Source organism: Embiotoca jacksoni, unplaced genomic scaffold (genome assembly GCF_022577435.1).
Source record: "Embiotoca jacksoni isolate LCO1_2020_lvr unplaced genomic scaffold, fEmbJac1.0.p SCAF_31, whole genome shotgun sequence".
In the NCBI taxonomy this organism is placed as follows: domain Eukaryota; kingdom Metazoa; phylum Chordata; class Actinopteri; family Embiotocidae; genus Embiotoca; species Embiotoca jacksoni.
Window position 1 is genome coordinate 4,414,786 of NW_027185383.1, and position 6,000 is coordinate 4,420,785.

A 6,000-nucleotide genomic window follows, 5' to 3' on the forward strand; every position below is an offset into this window, starting at 1 on the left:
ACGAAGTAGACGAAAGGTCAAGATGGTGACGGCTGCGAGGACCATAAATATCCAGAAAAGTTCATGGCCGTACTTGTTTTCAAGTTGTTGTTGTTGTTGTTGTCATATTGTACTTTGAGACTGAGTGTGTTTGACCGACCAAAAGACGGGCCAACATCGCCGTCCTCAGTCATCAGCAGCATTAAAAGACATTATCAAAAAGAAATGCTTTTGATTGCTAGCTCTGCATACACGATGTGATATCCACGGACAACAAGAGACGGTCGGCTGAGATTCTGACGTGGAGCTGGAAAACCTTCTGGACAGTGTTGAACTGTCAACACAATGTTGTGCCAGTACGATCCAAACCCTAATCCCACTTTCCCTGTATGTACATTGGGGTGTTTCAGGCGGAGACTCGTGGTTGGTGCAGCCCCGTCTCCATATCTGCAGGATTTTGGTATTCTCTGTGTTTACATTCTCCAGACACGAGGGGGGATGAAGGATGAGAAAGAGAGAGAATTACTTGCAGCTGCAGCACTGAAACCAAATGTCCTCCCAAGACTGAGAGCTTCTGGGCATGGACACAACACATATACAACATTAGTGCTCCGAGTAGTTTTTAGAAGGGGCGGTTCATGTATTGTGTGTGGATGAGTGAGGGGTAGACAAAAGAGACTTACATAACATCTTAAAGACCTACTTTCTTTACCTTGCGCTTTTTTTCCCCCCAGACAACTTAAACTGAACATTTACAAGGATTGAAAGTTGCTGTGCAGAGTTTGTTTCGAAGCATTGAAGACGTGGAGCGTTTCTGTGTGCTTCAGCCTGGTATTGATAGTCCTGGAAACTGATTGCGTGCCATGAGCCAAGAAAATAAAAATCTCCTCAGAAAAAAAGTCAGAGAACTTGGCACTGCTCGAGAAAGCCGAGGTCTCCCGGGGAGCCAGCCGTCATCATGCCGTTCTATGAATAAGAAAAACATGCCCAGTAGAGCTGTAATGAGGTCACTTATCAGCCGGGGCATTTGGAGGGTGTGCCACGCTTCCTCTCAGTATCCCTCCATCTGTCAGAGAGAGGACAAATGACCTCAGCAACAACTGCCAATAACGTCAAGTGGCATCAGAGTCTATGACGGGCTTCAAGTTGACTGAGCGAGCGGGCAGGACAAACTTTCTGATGTACAGGAAGAACGATACAGGTCTCTTTGTACTGAAGGGCTTTTTTCTTTTAAAAGTTTGATAAAACTACCAAAGGAGTTTCAAAAACAGACACATGAACAACTCAAAGGATGCACTCTGAACTCTGGAAATACGTTGTTAAATCACAGTTATTTTTCAAGTGTTGTTGATTTCAACGGGGTTACATTGAAAAATATTATTTTCAGTAAATAGCTTATATTTAGAGTAAATTATTAATTTTCTTGCTTTGTACGTTTTCACCACACAGGAATGTCTTCTGTCTAAGTCCAGACAGGCTCCATTCATTTGTCAAAAATGAGCCGTGTTTTTTATCGTTTTGTCTTGTTATAATTTGTACAGCCTCTTGTCTGCCAATCAAAATCAATGTGCATTACTCAGAGCAACTACACCAAGGTAGTTGGTCATGTTGTCGGATCAGATGAAGAGATATGTAAAAAGAGTGATTAAAGAACCACTGTCAAAAAGTAGTGAACAGCACTCAGCCCGGTCGATAGTTCTATCACCACTCAACATGTTGACCTGAATGAAGACTTGGTTTGAGGTTGTGACAACATTTGTCCTTCACTGCAGTCAGTTGTGACCTACAGATTTGTGATTTGTTTTGGTGGTTGGACTTTAAAATCAAAACATTTCAAGAGAGAGGTTCTCTCTTGAATCTCTATACATTTATATTCTAGGGTTTTTCAGCTTTATTGCCCAGTTTAAAATATTTTTTGAAAAGTACTCAAAAAGCAATCAACTGTAATACGTTACATCACTTTGATTATGTAATTGCAATAGTTACATTACTTATTACATTTGTAACAGAGTAACCAGTAATCTGTAACATTTAGATTTCAAAAAGAAGCTTACCAACACTGCTAATAACTGCAATTGACAACAATCTTTGTAAGAGATAATAGGGTTTGTGTGTGTGTGTGTGTGTGTGTGTGTGTGTGTGTGTGTGTGTGTGTGTGTGTGTGTGTGTTTGTGTGCGTAGGAGGTAAACGAGAAAGAGAGATCACTTCAGTGAAACCACAACAGTGCTACAGAGCTCATGAGAAGAATTTGTAAATGACGCAGAGTAATTACTTCACAAATAATTGGGGTTAAACCGCGGTGGGAAAACACAACAACAACTTTGTCTTTTCTCCAAACCACATGAAAAGGATTCCAACATCTGAACGCTCAGAGCTGTTGATCAAGAAAGCCTCTTTGAAACACGTCCAGGAAACGGGTCCAGCTGAAAAACTTGGTGCCATTTGTTGGTCTGGTGAATACTAAAAATATACTCAGCATAGAGCCTCTACATCGCTTTCAATTACAGTGGACGGTATCTCTGGGAAAATCTCGCACTGCTGATGGTTTAATGGGGTGGGTCAGCGCTGGTTCACAAACATAAACATTATGTCAAGCTCTCGGCGCTGGATGAGGGCATTTGTAGCAGAGAAAGCGACTTCATGGGAGGAATTAAAGGCACTGCTGTGTTTGGTAGAAGAGGAAACTCTGCATCTTTATTTGATTCCTCAGATCAAACATACAGCGTGTTTGTTGAGAGGAAGTGGCAGAGAGAAATGGAAATGATGTGCTGAGAGGAGGCTAACCAGTACAAAAACTGAACATAAACCCTAAAGAGTGCAGGCTTGTAATATTATTAAGACACAGAGAACAGTTTAAATAATGCTGGGATGGTTATCACGAGACATGCGGTGGTTTGAGCTTAATGCTTAAACCATCCAGGTCCAGGGACCTCGAATTGTTTTCTGGTGATGCCAGAAGTCATTACATCACCGAAGGCATTAGGGGTCATCTTGGACCATGTATGTACCAATCCATGCATTAGTTGGAGAGAGCTTTGTCTAAAAAACAAATATGGCCACCATACGGTGAGCTACAGGAGATCACCAAAGTACAAGTTCCAAATTATTTGAGACGTGTTGCCTTCATCAAATTCAAAATGAGCATACATTTTTTCTATTTTAACAGTTGATATGCTGTCTGTGGTCTAATTTCAATTCAATATGAGTTAACGTGATTTGCAAATCATGGCATTTCGTTTTCAATTTACATTTTACACAACGTACCAAAGTTTTGAAAACGGGGTTTTAGTAGGCTTCATCCTCTGGTTACCATTCATGTACTGTCATTCGTCTCCTAATTGTCATTTTTATCTTTTAACTAGCTAGACCTAAAGCTTTCTTACACTTTACAATGCCTTTAAAATGTGTTCTGCTTTATTCTTTATTTGAACTATTTTTCATTTCATAAATGAGCTGTCTTGTGATTCATTTGATCTGTTCTTACACACTATATTTATTTTATTTTTTAATTACTTTTTTAACATGTTTTTATGTTTCTTTATATCTGATTTATGTGAAGCCCTGCATGTCATTTTCTTGCTGTAAAACACCTTGAGCTGCATTTGTTCTACAAAAGGTACTGTACAAATAAAGTTTATTATTAATATCACATTACATTTTGGACCAAAGTGGAGACCAGCCAATTAAAACTGGCATTCTTGGAGCAAGATAGCACTGCTAAAAATAACACTAAAACTCTACCACAGAACACACCCACACACTCTGTAGACTCTACACAAAACCTCTACCACAAAAACATAAGTAAAAATTTTTAAATACAAAATGCAAGACTGATAAAACCACAAAATTGTTCAGAAACCAAAATGTTCTTGAGTTCCCCAATACATACAATTTTCAGACAGGATTCTTCCGCACATCAATTAATGCATTGTTTGAGGTCAGTGGTCCGATGTTGAGGCTGGAGCGACGGGACTCTCTGCGAGATTTGACCACAGGCAGCGATGTCGGCCCGCCCCAGCACCCCATACCAGTTTGAACAACACGGTTCACGGGAGCGTCTCCGGCCACCTGAAGCCACAGCTCCTCCATGACGGCAGGTTCCTCTGTGGGGAGGGGTGGGCAAACTACGGCCCGCGGTCCACATCCGGCCCGTTGGTCTTTTTAATCCGGCCCGCCGAAGATTGGTACAGAATTGCCCAAATCAAACCATATCATAATTACGACTGCGTTCATTTGACCTTGTCCTGTAATACCTGGCAGTCCACCAGGTAGCGCACTAGGCGCAGTGATACATTGACTTGATTTTGCGGAGGCTGGGCTGCTCTCTGTTGTTACTCTGCTGCTGCTCTGAACACATCTGCAACAATGAACGGGCCAAAGAAAAGAAAAGTCGACAGCGAGCGCCGAGTGTTTAATAAGGAACGGACGACTAAATACTTGTTCACTGAAGTCCGGTCGAAGGCCGTGTGTCTTATTTGCCAAGAAACCGTTGCGGTTTTAAAGGAATACAACATCAGCCGTCACTTTTCCACCAAGCATGATAATTGCGCGAACAACCAGTCAACGCGGGGAACGGACGGCGACCGCTCGGAGGTCGGCAGATCGTTTGCAGGCTCAAGCCTTTCTCCGAAGGGGAGTTTCTCAAAGAGTGCGTGGTAGAGACAGCAGGTGTCTGGTGTCCTGAGAGCAAGAACAAATTAGAAAAAATGAGCTCATCACGCAGGACAGTGACGAAGACTTGGCTAGCAAGCTAAACAAAAAGCAGAGTCATTTACATTATATTTCTTGGCACTGGACGTAAGTAATGACATAAAGGACACCGCTCAGCTTTTAATTTTTATCAGAGGGATTAATGACAATTTTGAGATAACAGGAGTTTTTGGCCGTGGAATCCCTGAAGGGGAAAAACGCGGGGAGAGGACTTGTATGACGGCGTGTCGGGAGCTGGTCTCGTGTCCCTTCAGCTGGTCTCATGTCCCTTCAGCTGATGTCGTGTCCCTTCAGCTGGTCTCATGTCCCTTCAGCTGGTGTCATGTCCCTTCAGCTGGTGTCATGTCCCTTCAGCTGGTGTCATGTCCCTTCAGCTGGTCTCGTCCCTTCAGCTGGTGTCATGTCCCTTCAGCTGGTCTCACGTCCCTTCAGCTGGTGTCGTGTCCCTTCAGCTGGTGTCCTGTCCCTTCAGCTGGTCTCGTGTCCCTTCACACGAGACCCTGAAACGGCACCACAGGAGTTTCAGTTGGAACCGATTGATCTCCAATGTGACACCGTCTTCAAGGAGAAGTTCAACTCTCTTAAACTGGATGAGTTTTATGCTTCATTAAGCGCAGCCAAATTTCCAAACATCCAGAAGATGTCCCAGAGGATGCTGGTGTTGTTTGTCTCTACGTACATGTGTGAACAGACTTTTAGTGTGATGAACACCAACAAAGCACCTCACAGATCCCAGTTGAGTGATGAACACCTCAGATCTGTTCTGAGAACACACAACAAAACTAACACCAGACTTCGATGCTCTGGCAAAGAAGGTGATCAACAACACTGTTCCCACTAAAAGTGAATGGAAGTATTAACACTGTAATGCCTTTTTTTATGTTTATGTTTGATATGTATGCATCTGGTGCTGGCCCGGCCCGTCTATCAAATTTTAAAAGTCAATGTGGCCCCTGAGCCAAAAAGTTTGCCTGCCCCTGCTGTAGAGTGTAGTCCCGGACCAAATTAGGACAGTGGAAACCGTAATTTAGTGGTCGTCATAACACAAGGCAGCTGGGACACAATGGTATCACCCCTGGCATGGTCACGTAAACGAAACATATTTTGCACTTTATTCAACTAATCAACTTTAATCTGCTTCTGGGCACGGTGCCGGATCCACAGAAAAATCAATAAGCTTAGAGAACCATGTGAACACACCGGCCTCGAGCTCTGCTCATAACATGGTGGCACACAAAGAAACGCTCAATGTACATTCAGTGGAGACAAAGCGGCCTCAGCGCAGGCGAGTCCGACTGCTTCTAAGCATT